The sequence below is a fragment of the Pygocentrus nattereri genome, chromosome 18 (assembly GCF_015220715.1).
Source record: "Pygocentrus nattereri isolate fPygNat1 chromosome 18, fPygNat1.pri, whole genome shotgun sequence".
NCBI classification, from domain to species: domain Eukaryota; kingdom Metazoa; phylum Chordata; class Actinopteri; order Characiformes; family Serrasalmidae; genus Pygocentrus; species Pygocentrus nattereri.
Genome location: NC_051228.1, coordinates 27,675,595 through 27,691,075, shown reverse-complemented (window position 1 = coordinate 27,691,075; position 15,481 = coordinate 27,675,595). Strand labels below are relative to the sequence as shown.

Genomic DNA, 15,481 nt, shown 5'->3' with positions numbered 1-15,481 from the left:
AATGGGGGAACGCACAAATGGAGGCTGAATAGAAGGTTATATGTATTTTTTTTCGTTTTCAAGATTTTACAAAAAATAACCAATTAATTAAGAACTGCCATATACAGACCGTGTGGACTGGGAACTGAACAGCAGGTTTTAAAGCTTTAACAGTGTTTACATACGAAGCTCATTTATTTTTATAAAAGTGAGAACATTGCGGTTTCCCATGATATAGACTGTAAAAATTACAACCTAAAGAAACAAATATATAACATTTTGACTATATTTTCATCAGACAGTATAGTCATGTTTCAGGGGAAAGTGAATGTAGTGCTAAGATTTTCTCAAGTCAGCCTAAAAGCTGGGATTTGGACCCTCATCTTTAGCATACAAGAATGTAATGTTATCCACTGTGTTATCTAACTATTATGACCCACTGAGTGTTAAGAATCTCCACAGAGTCCTGCAAAATATCCTGTTTTACTATAAATACAACAAATAAAGTTCTCAGCCCCTTTCACAAACAACATGTTGGTTGTTGTTCTTTAAGAAAACTACATTATGTACTGAGAAACGTTCTTAAAGAGACATCAAGATTTCTAGAGGTGTCGTGATGTGTGAAGAATGGAGTTACTGAAGCGAAATCTATAGATGGTAGTGAACCAGGGGCCTCTTGAGAGTGAAGAAGTGCTTCTTAGCTCTATTCTTTCTGCCTTGCTGAAATACCAAGAGGGCACCATTACAATCTGAGGGCAAAGGGGCAGCAGCAGAAGGCCCCTGGGGCCTATTTGTGCACATCCTGCCTTCCTCTCCACTGGACAGTAAATCTACACCAGATGGACTCATTGTTTAGTAAATGACAGGGGTTGGTAAAAGAAGACTCCAGCATTTTTAAGTCTGATATCTGTCTGCCGCATCTGTAGTGTATGCTCAGTTCTGACGCACATGTCCATTGCCTTCAATTGTAAGCATGCTTTTTTCTTTTTTCTTTTTTAAGTAAATGGGCTCAAAGCTCCTTTTTTGCATGTACAGGGAAATTACTGTCTGTGACAACTAGCCATATGCAACAAGTGCAGCAGATAGGGATTAGCACTGGAGTATTCCATTAACACCAATGTTACTTTCTGTTAACCTATTAAATATTTTCCGTTACGCCATTTAGACCTCTGCCTCACTAAAGGACACCTTCATCCATTTTTTTCATTTTTTCCATGTTAGGGCTTCCTGTTTACCCCAGTAACACATTTCAATGCAGCAAAAAATGAAGCATTGCAAAAGACATGGAGGGATGGCTACACAGCAGACAGATTTTCATTGGCATTGCTGTATAATGAGAATTTGGAACTGACACACCATGAACCTCAAACACTGTTGTCTCCTCTGACAAAAATACAAATCCTGCATTTACAAATTAGGGTGTTAAAATAGACCAATTCCAAAAGACTAAACTGTGATGTCACAGTTTTGACTCAATAACATTTACACAGGCAAAATGTACATTCCCAAACTCACATTCTTGCCCAGCAGGAAACAATGACAACAGAGCAACAGCAATGAAAACGGAAGACGCTTTGCAGAAATTTTACAGTTCCAGGCCATGAAGGGATATGGTCTCTTTTCATGCTCTTCCAACCAAACTGTCAACAGGCATGGTTCATCTTTATACAGGGCTGAAGTTGGCTTCCCATTCACAAGCTTCTTAATTGAATGTTCTGTTCCATCTTAAGTGCTACAGCTTATACATGCGCCAGAATGTAACTGCAGCACCACTTTAGATGGAATGGAAAAATCACAAAACAAGCTGGTGAATAGGAAGCCAATTTCACGACAGCTTTATTTAAAAGTTGTTAGTTTACTCTGCACTTTTCTTTCTGGACAGTTTGTCAAACGTTGGACATTATCAAGCAGGCTTCTCTCAGCGTTTGACAGTGGAAAGACAACTCCTACTCCAACCTCTAAGCAGCTAGCATTGCATTAGAAGTTTATCCACTTTTTGACAGCTGAAGCCAGATCATTTTCAATTGAAAGTTTCATGGCAAGTTAACAACATTATTTTACTTTGTGTTGTTGTCAGGATTGCAAGCAAGAAGCTAGTATAGTTAATTACTTGCAAGCTGTGAGTAACTAGTGTAGCTAACTTAATGCTCTGATGACCTAGCTTACACAGAGCTTCATTTTGTTTTCCTGCTTGGGTCTATTTTGACATGTTGCCTCTCTGTGAGCCGTCGCAGTGCCTCACTATAAACCAGTAAATTCGTAGCAGAGCTCATCAAATTATTCATGAACCCACCAAAAAAGGGAAACCGCTTGTTTCATTCTGGGTCCAAATCATAGAGTTGTAAATGGGCATTTTTCACCCCAACCATAGTGACATACCTTCTATGTAGACATCAGAGAACCATTTAAAATGATGAATAAATGCATTCTGTAGCACCTTTAAGACCATTGGTAGTCCTGTACTGCTTTGTAAGACAATTGCTGAGGGATATCAAGAAGTCTCTGAAAAAAGCATAAAATCTTCTCAAAGCATTTTTGGTGGTAAATGGAGGAAAGGAAATCATTAAGTTCTGCAGAGGTAATTCTGAAGGGAACACAGGACCTTTACACTGCCTCTGCAGTGATGATGGCGGGGACTGCAGCAGGGGGCTGCACTGAGATTCTGTTAAAGGTGGAACATGTGGGAGTAAAAGCGTGGGAGGGAAGGGTCCCTCAGGACTTGGTTATGGATCTGCTTGGCCTTTAGGCTAGAAATGCTGTGCTCTTTCATGGCCAATCAAAAATTGCAGGCTTGAAGCCAAAAAAAAAAAACGAATTTACCCATTTTCCCCTTTACCCTCATATATAATCAGCTGGCCAAGACACGTTTGATGTCCAAAGTTTGCTTCTGTAGTTTTCCACTGGAGCTATGAGTCTAGCATGACTAACATGTAATGCAAGCTGATGTCTCACAAATTAGCATTTTGCAAACTGCATGTCTAATCATCCCACACACATCCTAAAGTGTGTCAAGCTGTTAAGCAATCTCAAACAGACTTGCTTATGTGATTTCTGACACTGTGTCTTATAACTAAGACATAGTAGCAGCCTTGAATTTTATCCATACTTTTATCCATACTTAACAACACAACACACTTTAGGGCACATGTGAGACTATTTAAACACACAGTTTGCAGAGTGTGAACTCATTGGTTAAGCTTGCATTACATGTTAGCCACATTAGCCTCACACCTCTGGTGCAAAACCAGAGAAGCAAAACTCAGATACCAAACTTTTCTTTGATGCTCTGCTGGAAAAAACACCAGCACAGACCAACATGAATTCCTCACTGGTAAAAGCTGGTTTAGGTTGGTTCATGCTGGTGTAGTGCTGCTGCAGCTCAACGTCCAGCAAACCAGCGTCTAAGACACAACATATGCTGGTTTTGCTGGTGACCAGCAACGTTGGTCTATGTTGTTTTTTTCTAGAAGGGTGATTAGCTACATATGGAGTAAGTGTCAAGATGGCTGATACTACCATTTATCTTTGTAATGTATTTTTGACCATTTGTAGAGAAAACTGTACGTCATACTGTGTCTAAAACCACATAATCAAGTTGAGGTTACTTAATAATTTGCAGACATGCAGTTTACACAGTTCAGTTCTTGTGGTAAACAGGTTTTCATCTACTGTTTAGACACATTCTTTGTAAAAAAAAGTTTGGAACAAAAAAACGCTAGAAATCGCTCCTACTATTAGTCAGGAGACTTCAGACTTCAGGAGACTTCAGATGTCAGACACCAAACATGTCTTAAGTGATCAACTGTATTTTGGATCAGAGGCAAAATTTTCAAGTCTTTTTTTAAAATCACTTTCATTTTCACCTGATGTTTACAGCAGGGTAGACAGAGCGCTTTTAAACCTGCACTACCGGCATAATAATTGTGCTTACCTACAGCATATAATGCAGGTACTCTAGTGCCTTCAGGACTCTACAGCATATCTTGAATGTGCTGCAATTCTGAAGACATGCTACAGCGTGTTATTACCAGGCTGGTGTTGATTAGCCAACTGGCCCGTAGCCGTACAACATAACTGTACAAGTACTTTCCAAGAAAACTGTACAAACACTTTCAGAGAAAATCATTGCACAGCACAGCATGAAATTAAGAAAGGCTGTCTGAACTGTGACATCCACTTAGAAATCTTACATAAACATCATTACAGCATATAGATTGCTGTATTTGTCAAATCTTGTTATTTGCAGCAAGGCCCCTGAACATGACTGGCAGTGTAATTACAGTGGGTGCCTTGACATGGCGATGTGTTCTTGTGGAAACTCACTGCACGAAAATCAACACTGTTTCTGTAGCTTCCGCCTCCCACGTAGTTCATTCTCCAACATGTTTGCACTGTAGTGGCAGACAGTTAATAAGGTGCAAGTAGATGTTTTCTCACAATGTTTGCTCTAATCTCTTGTTGTCAACTTTTTGTCATTAACTTCTTCACAATATTCACTGCATTTTCACAGAATAAGAGACATTTCTTATTCTCAGAACTTACAGTATTTTGGCACATATTTTCTTTGAAACAAAATGCTTCTAATGGGCTCTTGGTGGGCTCTGTGACCCAGAAGGATAAGTGGTTTAGGAAGTACATGTGTATTTTATAATGTTACACTTTTGTTACTGAATTTGGTACAGTTGTTTTAGTGGCCATGCACAGCAGCAGAACATGTGAGTGGAGCAGAGCAACAGACATTTCGCTTGCTCAAAGCGTTTTTGTATCAATTTGCTCAAGCTGTGCTCTGGATTTTCTCATTTTCACTCCTCACTAACAAGTCAGACAAACCGCTCTATGTCCATGCCATATGATCCATTCTGATGATAAATATTTTATGTTATGAATGTATGGACAAGATACTTCAATATACTGTGTTACACAGGCTTTTTCCTTTAGGTAAAGGCTTGAAGTGACAAACCAATCACAAGCTAGATAATTGCCCAGGAAAAACAAACACATGTGCTTTTAATATCATTTTCTTTATCATTCTCACAGCAAAATGGTCAACACAAGACTAAATTTATGTATTATCTGTAGGTCTTTGCTGAGATCAGTGAGAATTTCCAGTATGTATGTCTGCTGAGGTCTGCAGTACAGACACTGTGGATGAATGGATGTTGTCTGCAGCTGAAACATTCACTGCCATACATACACCAATCAGGCATAACATTATGACCACCTCCTTGTTTCTACTCTTATTGTCCATTTTATCAGCTCCACTTACTATATAGGTGCACTTTGTAGTTCTACAATTACAGACTGTAGTCCATCTGTTTCTCTGATACTTTATTAGCCCCCTTTTACTCTGTTCTACAATGGTCAGGATCCCCATGGACCCTCACAGAACAGGTACTATCTGGGTGGTGGATCATTCTCAGCACTGCAGTAACACTGATGTGGTGTTACTGTGTGTTGTGCTGGTCTGAGTGGATCAGACACAGCAGTTTTTAAACTCCACCCACACCACTATGCAGGAAATGCATTACCACATATTCTTCCCTCTGGAAAACTAGTGCCATCTCCAAAAGAAAAAATTATACTGATTTTACAGCTGAATTTTAGAACATTAGAACCCAAAACCAAAAAAAACAAAGATTTATTGATGTACCTGTCCATTGGTTTCTGCCCTAAACATGTTTCTAGTCAATTTTCTGCTTTTGTAAATACAGAGAAGCAGATTAAAAGGCTGTCCATAATAAAGATATATCTACAATAATAATCATATTAATAGACTATATGCTACAGATACGCCAGATGCACATTATTAAAAAACCCTCAAATCCATAAAGAGAATATGACTCACAAACTGAACTCAGATACTGTCTTGAAACCCCCAGGACTGATTACATTCATCACCCCTGCTGCGTCTGGGCCAGTCTGGCCTTAAAGTGCATAAGCCTGTGAAATAAACAACAGTGGAAACATAATGGGAATGAAAACTAGAGCTAAAGCATCATCCCCACCCTTCTCTCCTACTTTCCGGGAGACGACCAGGAGCTGGACCGCTCTGCTGATTCCCTCTGCTGGGAAGTCATTTATCAACTCCACGGTCACGTCATGCTGGAAACAACACGAGCAGAAGGCGGCATGTAAACAGAAGAAACCTCTCGGGCTCTTTAGAAGTGTTACAGTGGGTAAAATACACTATGATTTGTGCCAATTATAGACCGCATGTTCAACTTCAATGCATTATATATATGTATATATATATTCTAGGTGGCCAAACTAGAAATTTGATAAACCAAAGAAGGAAATTAGGATACTTTGCTTATAAACTAAAATAGAATCATGTTGCCACCATCGCCACATGATGGCGTACTTCTCAAACTCTTGTTTTACTGGATTTGTGAAGCCACTGTGCTTATAAATAATGTCCTTGGAATCCAGTGTGTCTAGAATTAAAACTTTTCTCTGTGTACTTATTCAATTATTTATTTGCCACTATTATATAATTATAATGTAATTAGTTTACAGCTTCGTCACAGGGCTTTTATTTATGTAAGAGATTTTAAAGACTAGTGTCAACCAGAATAAGTACAGGCAGAAATAAAACAGAAATAAAGCAAATAAATGAATAAATTCATGAATGAAGCAATAAAATGAAAAATGGGAGACAAAAACACAGAGGATTTGCTGCTATTGGCATATACTAATAACTCAAATGCCTGGGAGAAACTAGACTTAAAAATGTCTGCTGTGAAAATAAAACCCACAATAACAACAACAACAAAGGGTAAACTTCTCCATAGTCTTAGGGCAGCAACAGAAAAGTCTGTGTCAGTCTGTATGCTTGTACCTCATAGTTACAAGTAAGCTATTATTAGCTTGTATTTAAAAGGGCCAATTCCATGGAAAGCCAAAATTCTCCAGCTTTTTTGCAATAAAAAGTCATATTGTGTAGAGTGATATTGTATGTATTGTATGTAAACAATGTTCACGTTTCAAAATGTAGTATTTCCTCCAGACTCAATATATTTGATTGACTGCTTTTTGAATGAGAAATAAATACAGGGCAGCCAACCAAAGCAGACATGATACATATATGATACACAGACATGATACATATATCAGCTTTAAAGGTGCAGTAACAAAAACATCTTTAATTCTAAGAGATAAAGAAAGGCTGGAAGTAATTATGACCGTTTTTTAGTACATAAACCACACAAGTGTCACAAGTGGACCTAAAATAAAAGAATACTGTAGGCCCTTTAATAACTAAATGTCATTGGATTAGATAATCAGTGAGAAACATTGTGTAAATATATGCAATTTGATGCACTGTAAATTTGTATGTATGTTTGCTTAGGTCTTGGTAATATTTATCCTTTAGCCTAACGTTGATTGGTTAAAAACAAACCTTAATTATTTAATTACTAGTTGTACTAAAGGCCATTTGCTGATATGTATTGCTTTTGCCTTCCCTTGGCACAATGATTTCATAATAATAGCCCAGGTATTACCTAGTCATGAATGAAGACGCTGATAAATGGAGCCTAAGACACAGAGCTTATTGTTATTGCCTGTTTTGCTACCCAAGGTGTGGGTGTATTGCATGGCGAGCAGGACCATGAGTGTGCGTGTCAAGGCTAGAGAGAAAGTGTTCTTGAATGTAAGCCTATCCAGATTCTCCCAGAAGCTTGAGACGCATTACTGTTCAGGGCTTTGGGAGATATAGCCAATTGAGTTTAATTAACAACTGATAGCTTAGTCTTCCCTGTTATGAATAACTAATTTCCTCTGGTCTCGTGAGACAGTCTGCTCGAGCCTAATGAATAATTTGCTGGTGTAGGCAGAACCAAACCCTCATACAGGCCACAGTCTATATAATATTTGACTAGCGTGGTAAAACACTAACAGCATTCAGTCCTAAAAAGAAATGCTCACATACTGATCTATCATGGTGCGTCATTATATCTGACTTTGTTTGCACGGTATATGATATTATAGGCCTGTAGTACTGTATGTGCAACCGTATCTATTTAGTGTGAGTATATATATGTGTTTTGATGATCTATCTATCTATCTATCTATCTATCTATCTATCTATCTATCTATCTATCTATCTATCTATCTATCTATCTATCTATCTATCTATCTATCTATCTATCTATCTAATTACAATGGTTTTAGCATCAGTAAACTTCCCTTAAAAATGAGCATTCTGAGTCACATTTCCATACAGTGGTGGTGATAGGAACCAGGGGTATATAACCGTTTTATTTACGATCTAACACAACCAGAGAGCCTACATGTATGTTCTCAGTTTTTATGTAATGCTAATAATGATAAAATGGAGATAAATCTGAAAAATTATGTTTTGTGTCACTCCACCAAAGATGTGCTTTAAAATATACGTATTACACAAAAGTTTTATCACAAAAGTATTGTAAAACAACGTCTCAGGCATCAAGCATTGTATTGTAATCACATGTAATAACTAGACGTCTGGTTCCTACCACCACCACTGTGATCAGTTCTGACTCAGTAACTTTCTCTAGAGCAGAGCATTTCACAGCACTCTACGCTGAACGATTTCGTTTTTAATTATGCAAACAATTTGAAAAACCAGTGGAATTTCTCTTAAAAAGGGAGGTTAGTTCGACAACGTCGATGTTTCCTCAGTACTGTAGATGCTGTAGGTATCAGTGCTGTGGTCGGTGCCTATTCATTCACAGGGAGTCATGTGTTGTATAAATGAAGCCATTTTATCCTTTATTTTGAAGCTGTGTAAACTCGCTGAGCTAAGGATAAACTGAAACCCTAAACATTTCACTGTCCCAGCCTCCAAAAGGTGACGCACACCGCTCTTCACACGGGTATTCCTATCGTTTTTAAACGCTATTAAACCTGTACGTGCCTGTGGTCACATATTTCCCTCAGCGCTCTCCATCGATTCCTCACACTCGATTAGCCCGGTCTGTTCGGGGGAGACAGGGAAATGAGGAGAGAGAGTGGGAACGCGGAGGCGCCTCAGAGCAGCGATAAAACTACGAAAGGTAAATCTTCACGGCTTTAAAACACACAGTACAGGAATTATTGCCGTTGTATATAGTTTGTGTATAAGTAATATATAAGAAAAAAATGCTCTCTGTTGTGTTATTTGTATGAGAGAAAGTTAGTTGACGTTAATGTTGACCTTCTTTACTTTCGCCTTTCGCTCGTTCTTTACAAGTTCACTCAACTTTGTTCACACGGCGTGAATTAGCAGGCTGGCTAACATTAGCTAAGTACGATAAACGCGTTACTGCGGGCTGTGACTGTGTATCTGTAGGAAACGTGTAACGTTAGTTACAAGAATTGTGCGGTTCTTCGTCGCTTAGTTACCCTTCAGACCTTCTGGCTGAAGCAGCTGAGCTGGTGTTGATGTTCGTGTCGATGTCGGTCTCGGATTATGGAGACAGAAGCTGTTGATGTTTTATTTGTCTCTTATTTTGTCTTTGGAGCTTTTTAGTTAACTTTTCAAATGTTGGCTAAAGTTACCAGAGCCAGCTTTAGTTAAGGGACATTCGTAGCTGTAGTTGACCTGAGAGAGATATGAAAATAAGCCGTTTATAACAGCCCGGACGCATCATATCGTATTGTCGTTGTTGTCGTGGCAGCTGGTCTCACTCGAAGACACGCTGAATGTGCACTAGAGGTGGACGGTATGGGAAAAAAGTGCAATTTCGCCGAACTACAGGATTTTTTGATGCCCCGATTTATTCTTTTCTGACATCTGATCATTCGGGAAGTTGTCATTTATCGCCTTAATGATGAATGTTGTCATAGTGCCCACGCCTAATGTGCGCATAATGTAATTAATTGGCTGGTGTTATGTAGAGCATAATTAGTCCCAAGCTGAGGTCTAAAGCCATACTCAAGTTAATAAGTTGTTGCTTCAGTTAAAGAATGAATCAAGTAGAAGGAAAAAGTACCTTTCTAAAAACAACTTGAGTAGAATATAACCAGCTTAAAACAGCAGCAGGTCAAAAAACTACTGAAGTACTAAGTAACTTATAAGAAACTTATTAGCAAGGATCCGTAATGAAATCGGAATCGAATCAGAATCAGCAGGTAGTTGTTTAAAAAACACTGGCAACAGACAAATGTTACAGTTTTTGATTAAACGTTTTGTTGTTCTCCAGAAATGCAAAATGTTTAGGTAACACCTGGGCTGTCTGAATTTTATCTTTATAACATTATAGAAATAAGCAGTAGGTGTGGATGTAGTCCCAGTGTCTATTTTTGATGAAATTCTATTTATCGGCATTGGTGCATTCTTAGTACAGCATCTGTTAGCATAAGATGCCAAGTTTGTTAGACTTTGTACTTCTCTTATGGTAATACTGTTGGTTTAAAATAAAATGAGTGATTAACCTCACGGTCGCTCTTTTCCTCTGATGGATGATGTAGATGGCTTATTTCCCTTTTAATATTTTTATTTTGCTTTCATGTTTGCAAAACACTTTGAGTTACCCTTGTAATTGTGTATGATGTGTTACAAACTTGCCTTGCGTAGCTAAATTGTGCATCAATTGGGCTACAGCAGTAACTGTACTTACAAAGTGCACCTATGTAGTAGGTGTTTCTGATAAAATGGCCGATGAGCATGAGTATTTCATGTGTTTTTTTGTTATTTTGTACACCAGCTATAAATGGTATGGTTGATATGTACTGAATGAACAGTGAATTCCATTTTGTCACAAATGTGCACAAAAGTATTATAATCAGAAATACTCAGGAAAGTACAAACCAATCAACACTATATATAATTACACTGTACATCTACACTGTAAATGTAGCTACCCAACTCTTTCTGTAATCATCTGTGTTCCTTGTTTTTACTTTTGTTAAAGAGGATGCACATCTGGAAACACTCTTTATAATGCAGTATTTACATGTGTCTAGTTTTGGTTAACCTAATCATTACTGTAATTGAAGTGGGGGTTTAATATGGAAACATAATTGTTGGATGAAACCAGTGACTCCCAGTGACTCCCAGTGACAGTAGCTGGAGCCTGAAAAGTAAACAGACCATTATACTTATTATATTAATCATTACTGACATGAGCAATAAATCACCACTTTTTTTTAGTTCAGCAAAAGTATCAGAGAAATGGTAGGCAAACGTTTTTGATTTCTTTTCATATTAAGAATCATGTCATAATTTTGATTAACACATGGTAAAGAAACCCCAATTTAAGAAAATTATGAATATAACAATTAGGAAAAATATCATAAAAACGATCAGTTTCCATTCTATTATTACTTAATTTCTTATTCATGAAATAAGCAGAAAGATTCTGTTGAAAGTGTCGTCTTTCTGAACTTAAATCGTTTACAATTTTGCCACGTTTTTGTCAATGCAACGTCAAAACAAATGTAAGAGCATTGTACATGAAGTGTAACTGTCATTGAATGTGAATGAAGTGTTAATATGATTTACAATTAAGCAATTATATGAGTATAATTACATATTAATTATTGCATTTAAATAGCAAAATGACAATTATAACTCCAGACGTCTAGTGATTTTTCTCTATATATAATGGTTACTAGCAATACAGCTTAATAATGAAATTACAGTGCAAGTCACATTCAAGATAACAGTCAGTTGCAGATCTTCAAGCTTTGTTTAAGTGTGGTTTTACATACCAAAAACATTCAGAATTTACTTATATTAAATTAACTTGCATTAATATTTTTCACTCTTTCCATCCCTTAGAATGAAACACACTGTTTTTATAGAAGTTACCTGTTAAAACTAGCTGACCCATATTGTGCCTCATTCAAAACACAGTTCAGGCTGAAACACTCCTTATGACTTCAGCATGCATCTTCAGACCTGAACTGCTGTGGGCTGAATAGGTGGATTTGTGTAAGTGAGATGGTTTTCGTGACATCACACAAAAACAATGGGCAGTTCTTGCAGCTTAGTTTTCATATATGGATAAGGTGAATGATGTTTTGATACTTTAACAGTGTCTACATACTACATCAAACTGATATGTCTATTTAAGCATTAAGAAGATATGTAGTTTTAAGGAGAGATGAAAAACATAAGCGATGCTACAGAAAGACCTACTGTGTTTCACGCCTGTCCAATTGCAGCAGCTCAAGCTCCACGGATGCTTGCTTACGTTCAGAAGGTGCTTGACTGTCGGCAGCCGCATGCAGCTGTTACCATAGTTTCCTCCTGGCCGACTCCTGAGTGTGATGATGATGTCAGCGAGCATGCTGAGCTGAGCCGCCTCTCTCTCTTTCTCTCTCTTTCTCTCTCCCTCTCTCTCCTCTCTCAGTCTTGCTCTCCCCAGTGACTCATTGGCAGCAGAGAAGCAGCTGTCCTCTCTCCTCTCCTTGGCTTTCTCTCCTTCTTCGCTGTGCTACAGAACCCGATGTGACAAGCAGGTAGGCAAGCCTGTTTGCTGTGGTCGGTGCTCTGTGAACAAATTCGTAGCACTTCGCTCCGTCTTTCACATCACGGTGGTGGCAGTTGCTGTCTGTTGCTGCGGCTTTTAATGCTGTAGCTGAACTGAAGTGTTGTTCTTCTTGAAGATGGTGTTTTGTGACTATAATGTAGTATAACATGTTCATCCTTTTAAATCTGTATATGAAAGTAGGTTTGAATAGGTTGGGATGTCTCTCTTTGTGGTGAAAGCTTGGGGTTGGAGACAAGAACAGAGCTTTTTTTCAGTCTAGGAGCAATCTGGAGAACCTCAGTGCTGTGGCTGATTGATGTTTGCAGTTACCAGTGGTGTATGTTGCTGAGGAAACTGCAGAGATCGATAGAAATTGCTGTTATGAGTTTTAAAGTGGTTTTATATGTGTTCCTTTTCCTTCTTCTGACAAATGTTCTGTAGATCTTAACCTGCACGTCCACAGCCATTGAAAACAAACTTATAGTCCCATAGCGGACCGAAATATTATCCTTTGAAACTGTAGAACAGCGATGGCTATTTGAGAAGTCACACAGTGAAATGATACTCTATATCTGATATAATTTGAGATTATGAGAGAAATTTGTATTCTTTGTGTTGGAAACACAATTCTTAGCATCCGTCGACCTAGAATGAGTCATACTGGTGATATGTTTAGCTTTTTAAGGTTCTTTATAGACTGGACTCTATGGATTGGTTTACAGATATTGTTTTGTGTTGAATTTCACTTAAGGATGTATTGATGACCTTTAAGCTTCCTTGTTGAAGCTGGTAGCCCTTTGGTAAGGAAAAGCTTTTGCCTCCAGACACTGTTTAATCACACAGTGTAACCTGTAATGCTTTTGACAAGAAGGACAAACGCTGAACTATTGCCTTCATGAAAGATTAGAACGTACACATAGTTTTTACTGTGTTTTTATTGAAAAGGAAAGGTTAATTCTTTGCCATCAGCTGTTTATTTATTTACCCAAAGTGGAAAATAATTTACATCTACTTTTTCTACTACAGTTACATTATTTATTTCTGCTTTATCTTTTATTCAGACATTTCAACATTATCTGTCAGTCTTCCTGATCTTTTCAAATGCATTTAAATGAAATAAATGCAGCTTGTGGCACTTCTTTAAGCTTTGCCAAATTCAGGCTAAGCTGTAGGTCTTGTGGATTGGATCATTTAGATAAATAAAGTGGATCTGAGCTACATCATGAATTGATCTATATTTAGTGAATGAGCCTCAGTTACGCATACGATCTTTCCCGCAGTGAGAAGAGAGCTTTTGCTCTACAATAATGTTGACTTTTATTACAACTTATTTCAATTGGTGAAGCATTTATTTCCAAAAGCATGTTTATCTGGCATTTGTTTAATTTGATTTGAGTTTTTACGTGAAAGGAGCTCATTTTGCTTATTGTTCTGTCACCTGTGTTTGCTGGACAGTAATGCTGACTTTTATTAGACCTACATTTCATCTCTTTTGAAAGGCAGAGTCATGTGGGTTTAGTTTGTTTGTATTTTTGTTTGTTGTATTTTTATGTAAAATATGATACAGATTAGCTCTATTTGCACATATTGTTCCGACTGGTGGCCCTATCGCTAGTTACACACAACCCTGATGCTGCTGCTTTAGCGTTGCATTATCTTGTAAAGTACACAGTGACGGTGCTTTTCTGTTGACTCGCTGGCTTTCTGATTGTGAAAGAGCGAGGCTGGTGCCACTTTGGCATATGGACACTGCCTGCTGTTGGACCGGCCTCTCCACCCCCAGAGCTGGCAACACGGAGGGTCTTCTTTCCCTCCATCGCTCTTACTCTCTCTCTCTTTGCCTCTCTGTTTCCTCCCTGCCCAGACTTTGCCGCATGGCATGGTTCCATGCTCTCCGCATTTCATCCGCCTCTGTGCTCTTGGCTCACTGGAGCAGCATTGGAGCAATGGGACAGAGTGATCAGAGAGATTATCTCTGTAGTGCAGATAAACTGTTTTATTTTGATAACTAGATATAGCCCCCAGCTGTTGCTGTAGGATGTGAGAAAGTCCGGACATTCCATCGATTCTAAGAGAATACCAAAAATGGAACTTGTAATTGGTAGTTTTACACTGGAGCAGACAAGCTAAATTTGAATTTCTCTACAATTGACCTTTCTCTGCATGCTGTGCCCACAAATCTGTTCTTTCATGATGACAGCTGGACAAGCTTTAAAGAAAACCCATTGAAAAACTGTGGCACGCTTGTTCAGATGTGCTGCATATCATTTTTTCTGTGTAAATGCTAAGCTATTGAGGTGGATTGTAGCTAATCAAAACTACGTAGGTTGGAAACAGCAAATATGCTGCCAAACATAAGCGCAATTACACAACAGAAACAAAAACAATATGTCCAGTCCATCCTAACAGTGTCAGTGTGACAAGGCAACAGAATTCAGACGCGAGCAGATCACAGTAAAAGAGATTTAATCTCCAAAAAGCAAAAAGCAAAGCAGGGATCAAAAACACAAAATAATGGCAGGAAACGCTCAGTAGTTCACAAGAAACAATACCTCGCAACTAACCTAATCTAAGTCCGGGCTTATATATTAACTCTAGTCGTGGGCTGGAGGTTAGGGATCTGGCCCTGTGACCAGAAGGTCGCCGGTTCGATCCCCAGAGCCGCCAGCACATGACTGAGGTGTCCTTGAGCAAGACACCTAACCCCCATCTGCTCCCCGGGCGCTGCGGATTGGGCTGCCCACCGCTCTCAAGTGTGCTCACTGCCCCCTAGTGTGTGTGTGCTCACTAGTGTTTCACTAGTGTTTCACTTCACGGATGGGTTAAATGTGGAGGTGAAATTTCCCTGTTGTGGGACTAATAAGGGTCACTTAATCTTAATCTTAATCTTAAGAGTCACATGCCATTCTGCACAGGTGAACCCAGTTAGAATTCCGGGGATTGCAAGCGCAGATAGGAGCGCAGACATGAGTCAGAGGTCATGAGTGTTCCTTTGGAATCCTAGGTAATGGAGTTTGTGTCAGAGTCTGACTCAGATTGTGGCTGAACAGTCACATGATCTC

General features: G+C 38.6%; 1 protein-coding gene and 1 long non-coding RNA gene across 6 annotated transcripts in view; one reads left to right on the top strand and one right to left on the bottom strand.

Annotated features, from left to right (window-relative positions):
* Positions 1 to 8,892: 8,892 nt before the first annotated feature.
* The window catches only part of pam (peptidylglycine alpha-amidating monooxygenase), an 86,837-nt gene continuing 80,248 nt past the window's right edge, over positions 8,893 to 15,481 (top strand). For 2 of the 5 annotated variants that reach the window (XM_017697324.2, XM_037547642.1), the window contains exons 1-2: positions 8,893 to 9,017; positions 12,300 to 12,408. The gene's annotated coding sequence lies outside the window, so the exon portion shown is untranslated. The remainder of the gene's footprint in view (positions 9,018 to 12,299; positions 12,409 to 15,481) is intronic. The other 3 variants (XM_017697326.2, XM_017697323.2, XM_037547643.1) reach the window with 2 other exon arrangements.
* Positions 10,509 to 12,154, bottom strand: LOC119266055. The gene is made up of 3 exons (XR_005131837.1): positions 12,086 to 12,154; positions 11,756 to 11,860; positions 10,509 to 11,018 (listed from the first exon to the last, which is right to left on the bottom strand). It is a non-coding gene; the product is annotated as an uncharacterized LOC119266055 (long non-coding RNA).